At 37.0% G+C, this 22,670-nt stretch overlaps 1 protein-coding gene across 1 annotated transcript in view; it reads right to left on the bottom strand.

Annotated features, from left to right (window-relative positions):
- spsb4a (splA/ryanodine receptor domain and SOCS box containing 4a) overlaps positions 1-21,237 on the bottom strand; it is a 70,356-nt gene extending 49,119 nt beyond the window's left edge. Inside the window, exons 1-2 of the mRNA XM_026205009.1 lie at positions 20,977-21,237; positions 20,719-20,843 (exon numbers count right to left, since the gene is read on the bottom strand). The gene's annotated coding sequence lies outside the window, so the exon portion shown is untranslated. The remainder of the gene's footprint in view (positions 1-20,718; positions 20,844-20,976) is intronic.
- Between the last annotated feature and the right edge of the window lie 1,433 nt (positions 21,238-22,670).

Genomic DNA, 22,670 nt, shown 5'->3' with positions numbered 1-22,670 from the left:
GACTTGTGTTCCTTTTTCTTTATGAGCACATGGGTTTAGAAAGTCAGCTTTTGATTCATCCGAGAGACTCAATCTTTTGAATCAATATTAGTGAGTCACTGAATCATTAATCAAAACCAGTTAGTTAAAAGTGAAATTCTTAACTTCTTGACCACAATGAGTTTTAGAATAATAAATAAATAAATAAATAAATCATACATATATATATATATATATATATATATATATATATATATATATATATATATATATATATGAACTTGTCTACTGCTTGCAATGAAATTTATCTTCAGAAAAACAACAACAACCATAGTTGCCTACTTGTGTATACATTTTAGGTTAAAATTACGTCATTTTCACATTTTATTTGTGTACGGTCATTTATTATTTTTCAGTTCATTATTTTACACATTTGCCTCAAAAAGGATTCATGGTTTAATCACTTAAAAAATTCCAAAATCCACAGATTTGTTTATGAACTATTTTATATTAAAGCTAACTTGTTCTTTCAAAGTCATTTTTATATCATAGAACTGCTTTGCACAAAAATGTTTTAAATGTGAAAGCCCTCACTTGAAATCTCTGATATCAAATTAGATCTCATACTGGGGTCTAAGGTTGTATTTCCCAGAAATCCCATGCATACAGATATAAAGATCAGCACATTTGTCCACAAAAAAGCCAGCAAGACAAACCACCATAAAAAACATGCACCTAAAAACAGACTTCAAAACACACACTCCAGACAACAAACACAGGACATTCCAAATAAAACCTCTCAGAACACATTCACAGAAACAAACAAACGACATGACAAACGAACTCAAACCACAGACACCCCTCAAACATGACATCACCTTCCAGTTGCGGGAAACAAGCTCTTTTTAACACTGCTCGTACAAACACTGATCTAGAGATTTGGCAATAATGCCCCATCTGATGTCTCTCTTAGCTTCGATCCGGGTGTGATGATTCTGCAGCTTCTTATCAATATGACGTCTGAATGTGTAGAGTACAGTATCAGACTATAAACTTGGGAAGGGAACAGAATCAATGCCTTAAGTGGTTGAGAAGTGTTGCACCGCTTGGACGGAAGGATGGGGGATAAAATAAATGATACATTTGGCACTGCAACCTTCCCCTCCTTGCCAAAATCTTTAAATCTCCTTACTCTGTTCCTTATACGTAGTTCAGCCTCACTCTAATTTTTCATTTCAGGTACAGCTTTCTTCCTTTTTCAGCTTTCAAATGATGCCGGGATTATCATATTTACGAGACAATTACAAATAAACATCTCAAAGGTATATTTATGTTGTTATATTTCAATTTCAAATAAAAGCTTTTTTCCCTAATTCATAAAGGAATTTTAAATAAAATCACAGTTTCCCAAAAACCTTAAGCAGCACAAGTGTTTTCAACATTGAGCACCAATCAGCATAGAATAATTTCTGAAAGATCATGTGACAGTGAAGACTGGAGTAATTTATTTGTGAACACAATAATTGCCATCTCAGTGAATCATTCTTACTTTTCATGAATAAAAACTCATTGCCGGACTGAAAAGGAGTGGGTATGCTGTTCGTTCAGTTCACTGTGTGAGTCAATCTTGTTCACAACAAGGAAAGAAAGAAGGCAGAAGAATTATTAATATGTAAAACTGACTGATGACCCACACATTTATATTAAATAATGAAAGGACATAATTGAAACAGCTAATATTTAAGCTACTATTATGGTCTTTTTTCTTGTAGCATGATAAATGCCATGCCTAGCAGTTAATGGAGGAACAAAATTACAGATTTTCTTTGTTGCAAGAAAGCTAATGATGCCAAAACACTCTTTCAGGAGTCCATTAGTAGACTCAAAGACACAAGTTTAAATTAAAAGACTTGTTTCAGCCACAGACAGTGTGGAAAAAGAGTTACTGAATAAATCTTCTTGGTGAACATATTCGATTCACTGTGATGAATTAGAAGTCACAACCTGTGTAGAGGATCTTTCAGTTTACAGCATTTCCTCCATGCCCTTTCAATTGAGGTCATGTCCTGTCTAATCGAAGTGTCTTTGTGTGTCATAAGGGCCTTTCGCACCGCAGGAACCTTTTCATAGTACAAGAACTAATTGTTGAACTACCCACTTTTGGGCGCTTTTGCACCGCAGGAAATAGGTGCGATTTTAGTACCGGACTGCCGTGACGTAAGTAGACATTGATTGACCAGAAGCATTGTAGCTAATGTAGCACAGCCAGATGTGGTTGGAGATTCTTAAACCTTTCCGTTCTTTCAATCGGTTTACGTATACGTCGACATTCCATGTCTATTATTGTGAAACCTGTGAGACACAACAAAAACACAGCTCCGATCACAACGTCCTCTATCCTATTGTTGTTAACGTTACTCTTCTTTGTTAACAATGTTGAACAGCGTGCACAAATGACATCGCTGTCGACCGGCTTACGTCACGTCCTAGTACACATGGTCGGTGCGAATGCAACCCTTTAATGGTACTAGGAAATAGTTCGTGCAAAATTGTGACAGTACTTTAGTACTGTACATTTAGTTCTGGAACTGAAGCGGTGTGAAAGGCCCTATAATGTCCTCAAAAGTGACAGTGGGGGTTTCTGTCTCCGTGACTGTTTGTGAGGTCAGGGGACGGCTAAGAGGTCAGAGTTTAATCAGCTTAATGGCCTCTCAATCATTTATTTTCCCCCAATGACCACTGTGACCCCATGGCAGCTGTTGATCTGTGTGTGACCCTAAAACCACCCACAATAAGATGATCCACTCTATCCCATTTCCACCTCCACTGGCCTTAATACCTCAACAAACACACATTTGGGTTAAATATGAGGATAAAACTTACAAAAACCCACATGATGCACTCAAAAGTGCATAAAAAAAATTGATGAGAGTGGTACACATTAACAATTACAAAAACAATTTGCAAATAAAGCAAGAGAACAAAAACATTTTTCAGACAAATTGCCGTAAATTTGAAATGGAAGCAGTGACCACTCGGGAATTCAGTGTGGGTCTTGTATTAATAAACATAACAAAATATTTTATACACATTAATGCATACAAACATTTTGTTGAAATTCATGTTCAGTGGCAGATGAGTGAGAATGTGCCAGACAGTTCGGGGAGGAGCTATTAGTCAATCATTTTGGACAATCAATTGTAGCCAATCATGACCAGAGCAATGTGTTTTCGTAGCTTTTTTTTTTTGTCACATGACTTTATTGATGAAGAATTAAGTGTGTAAATATGTTTTCATTGCAGTTTACGTGCATGTCTCTTTTTCCTAATTCTAGTGAACCATCACTGCATACTGTACTTAAGTAGCAACCTTATGTTCAACAAAACCCTCATATACAATGTATTTAAAACTTTTTCCAGTATTATATTCATTATACAATTTTGAAGTCACTATTATTACTACTAATTAATTAATTAATTTTTTGTTTGTTTTTGTTATTATTTTAATTCATTAATTCAAGGATGCACTAAATGGTTGCTTTTTAAATAATAAAATGTTTTTTTTTTCCTTTCTATTGATTAAAAAATTTAAAAACTGAATCATTGTTTCCATAAAAATATTGAGCAACACAACTATTTTCAACACTTATAATAAGAAATCTGCATGTTGGAAAGATTTCCGAAGGATTATGTGACACTGAAGACTAAAATAATGGCTGCTGAAAATTTAAACTTGCTATCACAGAATGAATCATATTTTAAAATATATTCAAATAGAAATTTATTTTAATTTAAATGTAGTTATTTTAAATTGTGATAATATTTCATATTATTATTATTTTTTTTTTTTTTTTTTACTGTATTTTAAATGAATTTTCATAAAAGACAGCTTAAGTTGACTACCCTTTGGAATACATTTTGTGTCAGAACCTCTGTAGGCAGCTCTCTAGATTTTGGAACAAAGCAGATCTGTGCCCTCTTCATAATATTGCAATAACATTAAATTCTATTTTATATTATATAATGCAATAACATTAAATTCAATAAAAACAACTCTTCTGTTCCAGTCAGCCATTGTTAGGCTAATGGCTAATAATAAAGGGCTAATCAGACCAGTAAACAGAACCTGGCTTATTGACAGAATGTATGCGTTTGTGTTATTCCACTTATTCCTTTCTTTTCATGCCATCACCACAAAGACTCTGTTCTGTTTATGCCAAATAGCCAGCATGTGTTGTGGGTGTTGGGGCCTTGTAATTCAACCCTGGGCCCTGACATACAAAGTGTAGTGGATGGGATGGCTGATTTTCTAATTCTATCTGCTGCTACTTCTCTCTCTGAAATATTCAGAGACACACGGGCTCCTGTTACCTGCTTGGCCAGCAGACGAGGGCCTGCGGATCCACTTTCTGACCACAGCATCGCCAAGGGCAACTAATACGGTGTGTGTGTCCGCATGTAAAAGGGAGCTAAAAATGTACTTTAAGTCTTTACCTCTTACTAATAGGAAAATAAGGAAAACAATTTTTAAAAGCTGTCAACCTCATTTTACTAAAACACAAGAGTGTACCTTAATGTTGGAAGGATCTTAACAGCTCCTTCAGAATCCAGAATCCTTCTTTCCCTTCATAAAACACAATCACAGCCACCATGGAGATCAAATGCTATTTAAAAAGATTCTGATGAAAAGGTGAAAATATTAATGACGCGTAAAAACATAATGAGGTTGATCATTGAATACACACTTGCTTATTGGACACAGTGAAGCACAAAAGGCCTGATTATAGACTGAGCTTGTCACTGTCAACCTTTACTTTCAGTAATCAATGTCGCTCTCATTAACTGCGCGAATGAACGTTCATTTGGGAATGGCTGAAAGGTGACTGTCACTCCAAACAGCAGGGCTGGAGCGTCTGCTGGGTCTGAACAAGACACGTACACTCCATCATGGTTAAAGGAATGCACATGTAAACAAACAAACACGGATCAGAGATCACCAAAGGTCACATGCCTTCTTCATGCAGGTCAGGTCGAAAAAATGAAGAGAAAACATTTATGCAGAAATTTCTGCATTTGCACCATGCATATCACTAGCATATAAGGTTTTTATTAATACTTATAAATCCTTTTTATAAATACATTTGCATGATCATATTTTAGATCCCTCAATCCTACCTCATACCTACAGTAAACACAATAACTACTTTATTAACTATTAATGAGGAAGAGTTTGTTCAGGGAAAAATCCTAGTTGATAGTGAAAATGTGTTCCCGATTCTAAAGTGTTACCGAAACACAAATATTAGGTGGAAAACGTAAATGTAAAAAATTAAGAACATATAAGAAATGCTTCTTTGAGAACTAAAATTAAAATAAGGTAAGTTAATTTGCAAAAACTAAAACTAAACTAAAATATATATTTTTTAAATATACAAAAGCACATAACACAATTACTGAAACACTAGCCTGACTACGTCAGACTTCCTACTTCCGCTCAATTTCATTTAGCTTCTGTACTTGTCTACGAAGCAAAGTGAAGTAGCAATGTCTGGTATTACCAGGCTACTGAAACACTACAATTAAAATGAAAATTTGACTAAATTAAAAGCAAATCCAAAATATTAATACTACAATGTTATCTAGTACTATAATAACACTGTTAAAATAACAATTTTTAAATTAAAATAAGCAAAATGATATCTCTTTGTCAGATGAATAATGATTAGTAACAGCTGTATTTGGCTGCTTTTCATTTTGTGATTTCAATAAGGTTCTGAAAATTTGCCTCAGAGATGGAAAGATCTCTTATTTTAATTTCATGAAGCTTTTTTAGCAGTAGTTAGGACAGAATGTAAAGTTCAAGTACAACAACTGCTGCTTTGTTCATTCATAAAAGAGAATACATTGTAAATCTCTTTGAAGGTAAAAGCATAATGGCTCAGAAGAATTTTACGGCTTAATTTTTATGTAAATGACCTTGATATGTAATCGAGCTATTCATCTATAATTTGTTTTGTGAACCAGATGGGCATTTGCAAGGAAATATGTGGACAGGCAAAAAAAAAAAAAACATTCATTAGGCTCATAAGTTAGGGCAAATCAATATGTTTAAAAATCATTCAAAATTTCACACTGAAGAGAAAGGAAGGGAAATAAAGATCTAGTTTCCATCATGACCCTGAAACCTTTGCGCAAAGAATTTTTTATGTTTCCATGACAACTGTAAAATGATGGCATAGGAAGATAGTAGCACCATGCATGGCGAGAATGCCTTCCATGATATGGAAAGATAAGTGCGGTGGAGACAGCAGAGAGGGAAATGTATGAAGACCAGAGGCAAAAAACTAGGGCAAATAAAGAGCTAGATATAATAAGTGTACTACAGACGTCTCATGTCACCTCACAATGGCAGCACTCTCCGCCGAACAGGTCTGTCAATTACCTACTAAATTTCCCAAGGGGCTTTGCAACAGAGTTTGGCACTTCTAGGCCCCTGGTGTGTGGAGCGCTGGGGGTTTGTGTGTCGTCTGCTCTACCTGAATTAACCAATGACGAGCACTGTGCAAACTAGGTCACAGGGTACGGTCAGCGACACTGGAGTGCTGATGACTCCCCTGATAGTACGATAGACTGATAAAAATGCAGGTTTTGTGGCAGCTTGATAGCTGTGTTTCTAACCTCTTGTCGCCTCATTGTAAGAGTTTCCTATTTTTCTGTGCACTGTATACTCAAGAGGTGTCAAATGCAGCATAATGCTGACAAGTGAGCTCTGTAAAAACTCAGCAGGCTTGTCAAATGTAACAAAAACTTGAACACAAAAAACACAAAATGACTTTGGTTCAGATTTAAAAGTTTACACATGAAGGTTTTTTTTTTGTACTACTGTTCAAAAGTTTGGTGGGTCAATAAGTATTTATGCGAATGATATATTTAGCAAGGATGCATTAAACTGATCACAACTTTCTATTATGAACTCCTTAAAATAAAATGATTTGAATGATTTGTGATTTCTACAAAAAAATAAAAAATTAAATAAATAAATAAATAAATAAGCAGTGCTAATTTTTTAGCCTTATATAACATTTTATGCTGATAATATGTTTAGCATGAAATCAACATATTAGAATGATTTCTGGAAGATCATGTGACACTAAAGACTGAAGTAACAGCTTCCAAAAATACAGCTTTGCTATTATAATAAAATGTAAAAAATATATTCAAATAGAAAAATAAATAAATAATAATAATAAAAAATAAAAAAAAATTAAAAACTCACTGATTGTAAACTTTTGAACAGGATTAAATCTCATATAATAATTATTAAAACCCTATGAAAATGACTTAAAACAATGAGATAATGTTTTACAATAATCCAACATTTCAGTAGTTCTTTTAAAAAGTATTCCTAAAATTTTAATTCAATGTTTTATTTGCTATTTATTTGTATATAGTCTTTAAAAAAAATTCCAGTAATTATTTGAAATATAAATCACTCTTTAAATATGTAAGCGCCCAAATTCAATATAAAATAATATACAATATAAAATTAACACAATTCACCTACGTTTCAATAAATGTGTTTACATGCACAACAAAACACTGATAACTATCACAAACCTGCGCATTATAATCCAGACAACAGTTTACATAAGATTTTGAAACCATCAACAAGACGTGTACATGACACTTTGTTGGGTACACTATTAAGCATAATCAGAGTATAATCGTGCATGTAAACAACTAGTAGTGCTGGAGCTCAAACAAACAGAGCACCACAGAGCCAGTATGTATATACTTTTCTTGAAAAATGACATATGATGGGCATACCTGAAGTTATACATTAAACTCAAACAAAAAGAGTGTTGCAGGCAGAAAAGAGAATGTGTAAATCTTTGTTTATTGATGGGAAAGTGCATGTTGCATTTGGCAAGATCCTACACTGCTGAGAACACTTCATTTCTTTCCTATAGTGATTCCCATTCTCATGAAATGTACAGGTAACCTGCTTGAATCTTCTTTCAATCTGTAATGGAATACAGTAACCTTTTTAAATTACATTACGTCATTCTAAGTATCCTGTTACTTCTCAACCATGGGTTTATCACATTGTTGCATGTATCAAATAACACCTTCCTGAGAACTGTAAATGCATGACCATAATAGCTAAGATAACGCATTATGCATGACCTAGCAGGTGGGCTGCTTGAAGACCATTGCCCAGGTCATTTCCACATCCTCTGTAGTGAAAAGGACCTGATGAAGGTTATTCAGCACACAGCTGATGATTTTCCTTCGAGAGAGTGGATAGTACCGTTCCTCTTTGTTATCACCTGCTACTAGCATATTAGTTGAGCCTTGACTTGAACTCTACTGACTTGACTCGTGTTTTTTTAATGCGCACTATGTGAATTGTTTAACTCATAGGAACATGAATACTTAATTCAAATTAATTCAGTGACTGTAAGTAACAGGAAATGTTTGTACGTAAATGGAACGGACCGTGAAATCCTGCTTTTACCTTTCTTTCGATAGCTTTAACATTCTCTCTCCATATCTCTATCTCAAGCTCTTCTCATTCTCTTTTACGTGCTTGATCTTCACACAAACTGACAGCTATCTTCTCTCTCTCTCTTCCCTGAAGCACAGTAACGTGTTGCTAAAGGTGACCCAGCCTGAAATCAATAGGTGCTGCCTGAATTAGTCAGAGACATATGAGGTGGAGTGTAAGCCGAGATTCAGCAAAGCTTTTGGCGCAAACAAATCCCGTGTTCGTTCTCTCTTCCTCTCATTTTCTGTGAGTGGGAAAACAATGAATGACACCATCAAAACGTTAAGATTAAAGGGATATTCCATCCAAACTGAAAATTTTGCCATAATTTTCTCACCCTCAAATCCGTTGCAAACCTGTAGTACTTACTTTTGTGGAACAAAAAATAGAGAAGATATTTTGAAGAACGTTGGGAACCATCATTAGAGCTCATTGATATTCATATGGACAAAAAAAAAACAAAAAAAAAACAGACATTTCTCAAAATATATTCTTTAAATGTATTCTGTAAAGATGGAAAGTCATCAGAGATGTATAAAGTACTAGAGAACCATACTTGAGTAAAAGTACAAGTGCTCTATCAAAAAAGTGACTTGAGTAGAAGTAGAAGTGCTCTTTAAGCACCACACTTAAGTAGAAGTACTAAAGTATTCAACATTTTTTGTACTTAAGTATTGCAAGTAGTCTATTTTAAAATTTACTACTCAAGTACTGAAAGTAAAAGTAGAAGTATTGTGTTATGTAGCTATTAAAGAAAGTAGTCAAAAGTTTGAACATATTGTTTTTACTATTTCAAATGATTAACCTAAAGGACAACCACAATTCCTTTGACTGTAACTTATTGTAAACAAAAAACGGTTACTAGGGTTAGTTAGCCCAATTTGCAAAATGATGTCATTAATAACTTACCCTCATGTTGTTTCAAACCCATAAGACCTCAGAGGGTCATTTCGAATTTTTTGAAGCATCGAAAATACATTTTGGTCCAAAAATAGCAAAAACTATGACTTTATTCAGCATTGTCTTCTCTTCCGTGTCTGTTTTAAGACAGTTAAAAACAAAGCAGTTTGTGATATCTGGTTCGCGAACGAATCATTCGATGTAACCGGATCTTTTTGAAACAGTCCACCAAATCGAACTGAATCGTTTTAAACAGTTCGCGTCTCCAATACGCATTAATCCACAGATGAATTAAGCTGTTAACTTGTTTAATGTGTCTGACACTCCCTCGGAGTTAAAACAAACCAATATCCCGGAGTAATTCATTGACTCAAACAGTACACTGACTGAACTGATGAAGAGAGAACTGAAGATGAACACCGAGCCGAGCCAGATAATGACTCGTTCACGAGTCAAGAACCGTTTGTGTCAGACGCGTCCGATTCGTGAACCGAGGAGCTGATGATACTGCGCATGTGTGATTTAGCGTGAAGCAAACCGACACACAGAGTGTCTGTAACCGAACTGTTTTCTTTTGGTGATTGATTCTGAACTGATTCTGTGTTAATGTTATGAGCCCATGTGCAGTCAACGCCAATGACGCCATTGCATCGAGCGCAAAAGAATCGGTGAACTGTTTTCTTCAACTGGTTTATTGAATCGAACTGTCAGAAAGAACTAACGTTACTGTTCATCCGAGAACCGATGCAACCGGTTCTTGACTCGTGAACGAGTCATTATCTGGCTCGGCTCGGTGTTCATCTCTCTCTTCACAGCAGTTCAGTCAGCACGCGCAGTCTTCTTAATCGCTTGATTCGCTCAATGATGTGCTAGCTTCATCAAACCTCCCATCTACAGTTCTGGCAGTGGTTTGTAATGGAATGATTCGTAACATTATTATAATTGTAACAAGTAACGATGCAGCACATAAAAAAATATCGGAGTAAAAGTATTAAACTCAGCGAAAATATGTACCGAAGTAAAAGTGGAAGTAGGAGAAAAAAATAATACTCTAGAAAAGTACAGATACCGCCTTTTAGTACTTAAGTACAGTAGCGAAGTAGTTCTACTTCGTTACTATACATCTCTGAAAGTCATACAGGGTTGGAATTACATGAGGGGAGTAAATGATGACAAAATGTATCAGTACTGAAGTCAGATGGGTTGGGATGGGTTGGGATGGATAGATGGATGGATGAAAAAAACAGAGACAACATGATAGACAGAATGACAGAACAATCAATAGTTGGACAAATTGATGGATAGACAGACGGTTGGATGGATGAAACAACAGACAGACAGACAGCAGAATTAATGGATGACAGAAGGAACAATATACAGACAGACAGCAGGATGAACGGATGGAACAACAGTCAGGCAGACAAGCAGGATGGATGGATGGATGGACAGACAGACGGAACAACACAGACAGACAGCAGGACGGCTGACAAAATGAGAGATAGAACAAAAGACAGACTGCACTATAGAATGATAGAACAATGGAGGAATGGATGGACAAATAGAACAAAACAACTATAGATAGAATGATAGACATCAGAGGGAAGAGGTGTGTGTGCGCTGACAAGCATTAGTGTGTGTGTGTCTGTGTGTGTGTGTAATCTTTGTATCTGTGTTGTGACTTCCATTGAACATGTTCCAAGTTTAATTTAGCATATGATTTATTATGAAAATAGCTTGAATCTGAAGTGCAAAAGCTTATTAACCACAAATGATCAGCTGCAGGTGCATCTGAATGAACACACACACACACACACTGGCTGCAGATAGAAGAGCCAGACTTTGTACATTGTTCTTAAAATCCTGGTTCATTTCGGACTACATGATAGGCCACTACCTTTCTTCTTTTTCTATTCTTTTCTCACATTGATTTTTATGTTCTAAATTGGGAGGAAAGGTTGTAATCCTTCTTACTCTCACACAAAATGTTAAAGATTTAGGAGTCAAATTCACACCAGTCTGCCAGGTGAATAAAGGTCTAATAAGAGCCTCAGTTCTAAATTTAGACCTAGTTTACAGACACAACACAAGACAACACCATGTATTACCTTCAGATATCTACTTTGAGTAGCAACAAACACATCAGTTGATGCTGGTGTATAGGCACAAGAGGTTCTGACCCAGTTTTGTTCCCCCAAACGTGAAGAAAAATGAATGAATAAATAAATGAGAGGAAGGGGGCTGTGTTGCGTTTGGTGAACTCTGCTCATGGCATTGTTAATGATTAATGCCTCTCCTCTTAAGGGCAGCTGCTTCCTGTGTGTTATATCACTCCAGTGTTGGATACAAGTGACGTAAGTGCAACTCAATTACACAGCACAATAAACTCTCAAATGCACACAACATCCATTCGTTATCCTACAAATAAATAAATTGGAGCAGTCAATAACACAAACGCATGTATAAAGATGCTAAAGACATCTAAACAGTGTGCCATCAATAAGGCAAGCAATCACTTGTGACCTTGCAGCAAATTAAAGCTTTGCTGTCTTTACATTTACATTTAGTCATTTTGCAGAAGCTTTTATCCAAAGCAACTTACATTAGGGCAGGGATTCCCAAAGTGTGGTGCGCGCACCCCCAGGGGTAAGCGAGCTGCCACCAGGGGGTGCGCGAGAGGAAAAATGTAATGGCGGTCTGTTTTTTTTTTAATGGGATTTTTCCATACAATAAAAAACATGAACAGTAAACATTTTCTTTGTAATCGCTTTTATTTTAAATAAAAACTATAATTTATTAGTTTTCGATGGAAACTTATAAGACAGATAATGTCTTCAACGCACTGTTCTTATTTTATGTACTGCAGGCTATGCGTGCCAACTCGTTTCATTCATTCCATAATATATATTATAAATATGCTTAACTGGCTGATGGTGGGACGCATTTGAATTCGTGACGGGCCGCGATTGAGATGATGCTGCTGCTAGCTCCATGGCCATTTAATAGGCCTAGCCTATTACGCGGCTGAAAATAACCGTGCTTTCTGTAACTGAGCCTGTGTCTGTCACTCGTCCTCTTAAAAGTGGAAGCTTGTGCGTAGCTTTGTTGCATTATACAGTATTGAAACTTTGTTGATGTTCTTTGTTCATGACTCTTATATGGCGATAAAAGACAGCTTTGTTGCGTTTTTTTTTAAGTGGGGATTGGGGGTCCGCCAACCCAGTTGGGACATAGAAGGGGGTGCGCAGGAAAAAAGTTTGGGAACCACTGCATTAGGGGAACACAAAGCAAATCTTCTTAAAGAGGCAAACAAGACAAAGGAAGTGCTGGTAATACCAAGTTTCAGGCTTGTCAAGTAGCATCGAAAGATATTCGTTTTCTGCTGTCACTTGAAAACTGTCAGGGATTCAGCATTCTAGATAGGGGAGAGAAGATCATTCCAGGGATGGTGAGCCTCTCTGTGAAGGTACCATGAAGCATCGCTCACTAGTGGATCTCAGACTTCTGGAGGGGATGTAGATTTTTATTAGTGAGTGGAAGTAGGAGGGTGCTGAGCTTGTGACTGTTCTATATGCAAGCATCAATGTCCTGAACTTGATGCTAGCCACAACCCGTAGCCAGTGCAAGGAGATAAAGAGAGGTGTGACATGGGCTCTTTTCAGCTTATAAAAGACCAGTTGTGCCACTGTATTCTGAATCATTTGTAGAGGTTTGATTGTGCTTGATGGAAGTCCAGCCAGAAGAGCACTGCAGCAGTCCAGCCTAGAAATGACAAGGGTCTGGACAAGAAGTTGTGCAATGTGTCTATAAGAAAGGGCCTGATTTTCCTGATGTTTTGCAATGTAAATCTGCAAGAACGAGCAGTCTTTGCAATGTGGTCTTTGAAGATCTGCTGTCTTTATTTGACAGAACACAGGCTCAGGCATCACAGGCGCTTCACTTACCCAAAATAGATGAATGCTATAGGTCTGCACACACAGTCACACCTCATTTAACAGCTATCAGACAAAAACATCTCAAATTAGCCTTTCCTACATAAAAACACTGACTTGCTATGTTACAACACGTACATCACGATAAACAATATTTATTGTGTAAATAAGAACACATCTGGCAGCACTGGAAATAGTTTGCCTTTCTGGACGTAATAAATTAAAAGCACTTAAAGCTGCAGTCTGTAACTTTTGATGCTCTAGCTAAAAAACAAAAAAAAGTTACGGACTGCAGCTCTGATTGGTTGTTTCTTACTGCTCCCGGTAAGAAACAACCAATCAGAGATGCGGTCTGTAACTTTTTTTTGTGTTCAAAGTATGCAAAATGTATATAATAAGCGAGTACACCATGAATCCATTTTCCAAACCATGTTTTTAGCCTGTCCTGAATCACTAGGGTACACCTATAATAAGTGTTTATATTCAGACTATTTTCGATTGCTTCAGGGGTACCGCGGCCAAGTAACCCAGTAACTTTGTGATTCTTCATAGACATAAACAGAGAGAAGTATCTCTGGCTACAATGTCCTTCCGCAACACGCAAGCAGTTCTGTTTATTAACCGCTAGAGCGTCAAAAGTTACCGACTACAGCTTTCAATCTTTCAAAAGTTTTTTTTAGCTTGACAAATAGTTTTTTTTTTTTTTTTTTTGAAATTGAAAAATTGCACATTAACAAAAGACAACAACATTAAAGGGGGGAGGGGGTGAAATGCTATTTCATGCATACTGAGTTTTTTACACTGTTAAAGAGTTGGATTCCCATGCTAAACATGGACAAAGTTTCAAAAATTAACTTGTTTGTCACAAGTTTCGGAAAGTTTTTTTCGAGTATGGCTCTGTGTGACGTTAGATGAAGCGGGATTTCCTTATATGGGTCCTAAGGGCACGTCTGCCGGAAGAGCGCGCGCTCCCGTATAGCAGAGCACTGAGAGGCTGAGCACAGACATTCACTGATCAGAGCGAGAGCGTCGCGAAAAGTCACAAAATAAGTGTGTTTTTGGTTGCCAGGGCAAGACAACCCTGCACAGATTACAAAAAAAAAAAAAACAGCATTAAGGGACCAGTGGATGGAGTTTATTTTTACAGAGCATCAATGGAGTTGTGCAAGTGTTTTTGTTTGTTCCCTGCATTTCGAAGATGCTTGTTTTACAAACAAGGCCCAGTTTGACGACGGATTTGCACATCGTTTATTTCTTAAGGATGATGCAATCCCAATGAAAAAGGGTCACGATCGTGTGTTGGAACCGCAGGCGGTGAGTAAAACTGCTTAAAATATCTCTGCCTCCTTGTTAGTGCATCCGCCTCCCATGCCGGAGACCCGGGTTCGAGCCCTGCTCGGAGCGAGTCGTTGCTGCTGCTGCTCTCGTTCAGTGTCAGCCTCGGGATCTGATTTTGGATCATAAATAAACGGCTGAATCTGACTGTTAGCCATGGTTTGTTTTGGATGATGGTTTTTTGTCCTCACGGTAATGTCACAACTTCCAAACGCTCTCAACACCAAAGTCTACTGGCGTTCGTGATTCTTTAGCTTCGCCCACACGTCACGCCTCCAGCCGGTCGTGTTTTTCTGGGAAAAATCGGTACAGACTACCTTTCTCTTATGAATATAATAAAACTAAAGACTTTTTGGAGTTATGAAGGATGCAGTACTACCCTATAGGTACTCAAGATTAACAGGATATTGAGTGAAAACGAGCATTTCACCCCCCCTTTAACATGTCAACATCACCTATTTGTTGTTTGGGGTGAAATGTGCCTCGCTCAGACACAATGCAGTAACAAGGAAACAGAATGGACACTTCCTAAACATCTGCAGAAGAAAATTGCTATTATTCCACGTTTCATTTAATTACTGATATGGGTATCCTTCTGAAGAATTTTCTAAAGAATGTATTAATTTACGTTACAAGTATGGATGCACCGATCATGATTTTTCATGGCTGATGCCGATACCGATTTCCGATTTTTTTTTTTTTTTATCTTTTAAGCAACAAACAAGAAAGAAGGAAAGTGTGCATAAACAGATTATATCAGCATTTACACATTTAGGTTAGGTTAGATGTTTTACATTCAAACATACAAACACCAACAATCACGGACCAGGGAGAACTCAACAGAACGGGTATTTAAACAATCAGGAGGTGATGAGGGAACTGGAAACAGGTGGGAAGAATCAAATAAACAAAACTAGGAGGAAGGTGACCAAAAAAGGAAACAGAAAGTTCATGAACGTGACACACGGTCTACCCGTGTTCAGGGCGCGGACCGGTACAGTATAAGCCTGTGCAGCTTCAGTGCGCAGGAAAGGCTCTTATTTGTGCGTCAGTATACCAACGGCTGATCGCTTCCTGCTATCTGTGCCTCAGACATGAAGCTTTGCATTTCCAGTACTGATCGGCTGCCCGTGTCCTGCACACAGATTTCGAAATACTCTTCCACACGAATGACAAAGCGAACGATTACAATGTAGTCTGTGCACGCGAGCGAACTTCCGGAAAAATCGGCTGGAAAAAAAGACCAAAAACGGCCGATTGCCGAGCGCGTATTTTAAGCAAAAACCGGCCGGTTCCGATTTATGGCCGGTCAAGCGGTGCATCCCTAGTTACAAGCATTTATAAAGATTAACCTTAAGATTAATTTTAAGGTGGGATCATGAGTTTTGGCCACTATTAAGCCACCAATGATCACCCCAAACATCCAGTCCACTCTGACTGGCCTATATGTCCCTCCTATGGCATGATAGAAGTACTATAAATCTAAGCCAACAGTTTTTGCATTAAACCTTGAATAACTTTAAAAGTGGACATTGATGATAAAAATCTCGAAAGCTATTACATGGTGGTCAGGCCACAATGAATCATAGATAGTATGCAAATGTATAATAAGGTGTGTTCACATTTACCATGGTGAAAAATTTGAGCAAAATCTATTAATTTCATCACAGGTTGGGGGTTTTGCATGAAATTTTTGTGGCAAAAAACAGAGCTAATTGTATTGAAAGAGACTTTTGTGTAAGTGTTGCTTAATACATTGGTATACTAATCCCAATTAAATTTAGCTGAAATATTGTTCATATGATTGCACCTTCAAAGAGCTCTAATGAACACAAATAACCCCAAAACATAGAAGATAAACAAAAGAACAAATAAGACCTCTTCCCGAGGCAGCTCGCTCTCTTTAAGGTGTATGACACAGTGATTTAAATATAGTTTATTGGAGCCTGTGCCATGTCGTGGCGGATGTGGACAGGTTCTGTCAGGCATGGCCTGTTCTGTGTCTGGCACTTTCTGAGCGTCAGAACCACAATGTATGTCAGCATTGGGCTCCCAAGGGGTGAGGCTGCAGAGTGCTGAATGGTGCTGTTTGTGAGACTGGATGGGTGGGATTGGAGTGTGAAAGTGTGTGTGCTCAAGGCTGTGTGGTGGCGTGGACTCTTGCTGAGCTTGCGTCCCCCACTGTGCCTGACAGCGGTAGCTCAAAACATGCCAGCCTGATGGGGGAAAACAGAGAGCTGAAAAAGCACAGAAAGCTAAAACCAGAGAGGGAACAAGTGAAGTGAATAAAAAATATCTAGCCCTTTTTGCTGGCAAAGTGAAATGTTTCATAAAGAGAGTGTACTGCATTGTTAGGCACTACATAAGCAGCTATGTAAAACACATCTATGACAATGGCATAACATATGATCTGAGAAGTGCGGAACAGGCTGGTGAGCACTTTGTTTTCATCACAAAGACTAGCCATCCTCTCACCCATCCTGTTCTGCTGTTACGCCTCAGACATATTTAGCACCACCGGAAGGAAAGAAGAGCCAGCAGTATCATTTTCCAACCAGTGTGTAATTCAGAGACCCTTTTATGCATTCTGCTTTGCTTTACTCTTCCAGAGAGAGAGAGAGAGAGAGAGAGTCAGAGACAGAGACAGAGACAGAAAGGCAGAGACTTTATACCGAGAGCCCATCTGTCAGTCTCTTTTCTGAATATGTCCATATAATTCTATTTTATTACTCCCAAAAGGAAAATAGGATGAAAGAGGAAAAGAAAAAGGAAAATTAACTGAAAGGAAACCGGCGCAAGTGTGAAACCTCAATGAAATTAAAGAATGAGGTAAAGAGAGGAATGTTCGCTAATAAGTACTTGGGTAACGGACAACCTAAAGAGATGAAAGATAAGACATGGGTTAAAAAGAACACATGTATGTTATCTAGTAGTATTTAACCTCAAAGTCACGGACAAGCTGTTAGCGCACATCATTAACTAACAAAAAAATATTTAAAAAAAATTTAAATAAATCTAGATGAAAACATTTTTAATGCCTGAAATTAAAACAGAAAATTCATGTTTATTTTTTTTTATTTGTAATTTAAAAAAACTATATTATATAGATTATATACAGTATAGTGGCCTAACCTATTACAATATTTTCACCAGCTAAAAAATGGTTTTAAGTCAGTTCTATCTTTTGTTGTAGTGTGTCAGCAGGAAAAATCAGTTTACATTTCAAACTTCTTGGAAATGTTGCCAGAGTTCTTCTGGATTAAAGCCTCGTTCACACCAAGAACGATAACTATAAAGGTAACTATAAAGATAACGATATTAGCGTCCACACCAGCGAACGATATCGTCTGTTTATTCTGAGCTCACGTGCATCTGCCACTTTAAATCCTCGAGCTCGTTATAGCAGGATGGATTCTGAATGGATGTCAATGTTTCTATCGTTCATCAGAAAATGAAAATCGTTCTGAAAGTGATTCCAACGATATTGTTTCTCTTTGCCTTTATCATTATAACTGGTGTGGACTCTGCTATTCTTTAATATTGAGAATGATTTTTAGAACTATATCTTTATCGCTATGTTCATAGTTATTGTGCTTGGTGTGAACGGGCCTTTAGTTTGTCTCAATTTCTGTTTCTTCATGTCATTCCAGACAGACTGGATGATTGTTATGATGAGATCAGATCTCTGTGTGGAGCACTGGCTGTTGTCAGACTCCTTGTGCAAACAAAAATCTCTCTGGATTATTACAATTAACGGCAAAATGAATGTTTGGAAACTCATTTTTCCTACTGACACGCTACAGTAAAATATAGAAATAACTTTAAACAATTTTTAGCTGGTGAAAATACCGTTTTAATTGTTCTAATAATTTTGGCCACCACTGTGTGTGTGCTCCCAACATGATGTGGTCTTGAATGACAAAAGACTTTTAAGAAAATAAAAAATGGCCGCGAGGAATCCCCCTCCATTTAAGTGAAATTCCACCAGCGGCACATTCTCCTGAAGGGAAATACATTTGCATTTTCATAAGGACTCGATAGTCATCCAGCCGACACAATGATGAAGCTTTTATCTGCAAATGGAGAGGGAATGGAGAAGCGAAACAGATAACGTGACGGGAGGAATGAGACTATTTAAACTTACACAGAGGGACTGTCTGCGTGACAAAACTGTGATAAGGGGAATACGTTGAGAAACTGGAGTAGATTTCAGCCATTTCCGTGCAAAATAACAATGGGTCAAATAATACGTGAAATAAGATTTCACAGTTGACGATGGAAACCCATGTTTGACACAAACACAACGCAAAGAGAAAATAATCCATATATAAACGCTTTGTGAGGAAATCAAGTGCGAAAACCACGTATACGCGGATCACAAGATAAAGAAACCATTGGAAAGAGTGATTGCACAGGCCACAGGGTTGCCAGGTTTACAGAACAAAACCCGCCCAATTGCTGCTCAAACCTAGCCCAAAATCAGGTTTTTGGTGGTGGGTATAGGTTGGGAAGCTCCCCATTAAAAATCGCAAATTATTGGTGTCGCTTCATTAGGCCTATTCGGGGACATGAAAAAAAGCCCGCAGAAACATTATTTACCTGACCAGGCCTTGACTTTTGTTCTATTATTAATATAAAATAAGAAATAATTATTATACACAGTTTAACAAAAAATAATAAATAAATAAATAAATAAATATATATATATATATATATATATATATATATATATATATATATATATATATATATATATATATATATTAAACCTGAATTATTTTAAATGAGTAGAAATAAATTCAGTTGAAAATTAGAGAATGTTTATTATTGTTCTCAAGTAGCTTGTGCAGACCAGTCATATGTTTCACTAGGTTGAAGAAATATTTTAAAGTGAAAGTTCTTATAATTTTGGCCACCACTGTGTGTGTGTGTGTGTGTGTGTGTGTGTGTGTGTGTGTGTGTGTGTGTGTGTGGGTGTATAGATAGATAGATAAATAAATGTAAAACTACAAATTACACTGAAAAGACAAATTAGTAATAAATAAAATGAAGTTAAAATATATAATAAATGGTTTTTAATTTACTTTATTAATTCAATTTTTTCAAAATTCAAAACTTTAATAAGACTGGTGCCCTGGTGCTTATGCAGTGATTCCAGTTTCGAGCCTGGTTCATAACATTTCCAATCCTTCACATCATTTCCTGTCCTCTCTGCCCTGAAACATACCAAAAGACCAAGATGAAAATTGTAAAAAATCAAATGAAAGCTCAGAGAAACAGCATCACCAGCTGTCCTAAGATAACCAGACTCCGGTAGTGACTAGTCTGTCTGTTCAGAGAGACAGATAAATGGCCACTGTCACAATGGTGCAGCCTCCCTCCACCCCTTATGACAGCGCATCCGTCAGTCTCACAGAGACCAGCATCAAATTATCCAAATTAAAACGGGCTTAAAGCGGCATCTGGCCCCATCCCTAAGGAACCCAAAACAGCTGAGCTCAAAGCAGACTTTGAAAAAGATGCAATGTCCCCCTCGTATAAAAACAAAGACCACATCACATGGTACGATGCCAGCCGAAATGAATCAGGGTTACAGGTCAAATAGGTTCATATGGCTCATTCAGATCAGTTTGCACTATATTATGGTGGTCTATATCAGGGCTATCAATGTATAACTGGTCCAAGATCACAACATATGCAGGAAATCAGGACTGAAAGCATAAATAGGCATTTTTGTGCTCATTTCCCTTTTAAATAATAGTACACACTTAAGTATAGGCCTACATAAGGTGACAACAGTAACCATAATAACAATGTTTTTTTTTTTTTTACACAGAACATAGTCATTATCTCTTTTCAAAGAAGAATGTGCATTGACAGACAGTTAGGTAGATAGATAATTAGTCTACAAAGTTTCTCAGCACATCAAAAATATTTACATATTTTCAAAACAAGTTCCCCTCATTTTATTTGAAGACAAGCCTTTTCTCATTAATAATGAATAACTTACATTTGAAAGGGCCCCTACTTCACTGAAACAGCTGGCTCCCAACATGATGGGGTCTTGAATGACAAAAGACTTTTAACAAAGTAAAAAATGACCGCGAGGAATCCCCCTCCATCTCAGTGAAATTCCACCAGGGGCACATTCTCCTGAAGGGAAATACATTTGCATTTCCATAAGGACTCGATAGTCATCCAGTCGACACAATGATGAAGCTTATATCTGCAAATGGAGAGGCGAAACAGATAACGTGACGGGAGGAATGAGACTATTTAAACTTACACAGAGGGACTGTCTGCGTGACAAAACTGTGATAAGCGGAATACGTTGAGAAACTGGAGTAGATTTCAGCCATTTCCGTGTAAAATAACAATGGGTCAAATAATACGTGAAATAAGATTTCACAGTTGACGATGGGAACCGATGTTTGACACAAACACAACGCATGGAAGAAAATAATCCACATCTAGACGTTTTGTGAGGAAATCAAGTGCGCGAGCAAAGCGTCGAACGAAAACCACGTACGCGCGCGATCGCATGATAAAGAAACCGTTGGAAAGAACGAGTGCACAGGCCTCAGGGTTGCCAGGTTTACACAACAAAACCCGCCAAATTGCTGCTCAAACCTAGCCCAAAAATAGGCCAATCACGTTTTTGGTGGTGGGGTGTGGTGGCGGGTATAGGTTGAGTAGTTCCCCGTAAAAATCGCGTTCTTGGGGGTAAAATACACGATTTTCGGCGGGGGTCCCGGGTAAAATTAAAATATCGTGCTAAATATCGCATTATTGGTCTCCCTTCTTTAGGCCTATTCCCGGACATGAAAAACAACCCGCGGCAACATTATTAAAGCAGCCTGCTTGCCAACACTGACAGGCCTTCACTTTTGTTCCATTATTAATTATTATTTAATTATTATACAGTTTAACTATATATATATATATATATATATATATATATATATATATATATATATATATATATATATATATATATATATATATATATATATACATACATATATATGTATGTATGTATGTATATATATATATATATATATATATATATATATATATATATATATATATATATATATATATATATATATATATATATGAATCAAGGCCACGTTTTTAGAACAATTCCTAAAATGTGCTTGTTGCGTGACTGTCACCTTTAGTGGACGTTCTGGTATCCCACCATTCAAATGAACTTAAAATAACCTTTCTGTCGAGAAAAGAAAGTGGAAATCAATGTGTGATGTTAAACCAAATGGAGGACTTCCATTGTATAGAGCTACAAAAGGAATAGCTGTCATACTGGATATTCTCATAAGTGGACTGTACAGACACATTCTAGACTTGTTTTCTGCATAATTTACAGTGACTTTGCAGTGTCTTAATGGTGAGCAATCCTTTGGCACATGCTTGTCATGTAAGGTGATTTACAGTACAGTCATTAGAAACATTTTCCCTGGAGCAACATGACGTTGAATTCTTTGTCTGACGTGAACACAAAGAGCCATTAGTAACTCAGGTCATTAGTCACTCCTACCTACCTACCTGGATTAAAGCCATACACACTTTTTTTCTCTCATTCTGTTCTCAGCGCACAGAAAAACACATATACACATAGCATAAAAGCCTTTATGTCAAGGTGTTCTGCAGTCATGTTTGCACAGCTGTTTGCCAGTCTGTTGTGGCAACTAAAGGCTTTTTTTTTTTTTTTTTGCATGATGTTGGAGTGTATTCTCCTGTATACATTGACTGAGTAACCTGAGCAGTTCAACAAGGGCATTTTTAATGGTGATGTGAACTGATTTGTTACAGTCCTGAAATTAAACAAGTAATGTTTTTGGAATTTTGATACATTTGGTTCTTTTTTTTTATGTAAAACAACAAACAAGTAAATTAATAACGCCGATTTTGGTCATGGTCATGTGGCTGTGGGCATACTGTATCAGCATAGTCAACATACTT

The sequence above is a fragment of the Carassius auratus genome, chromosome 27, assembly GCF_003368295.1.
Source record: "Carassius auratus strain Wakin chromosome 27, ASM336829v1, whole genome shotgun sequence".
NCBI classification, from domain to species: Eukaryota; Metazoa; Chordata; class Actinopteri; order Cypriniformes; family Cyprinidae; genus Carassius; species Carassius auratus.
Note: the sequence above shows the minus strand (reverse complement) of the source record. Positions and strands in the feature narration are given on the sequence as shown.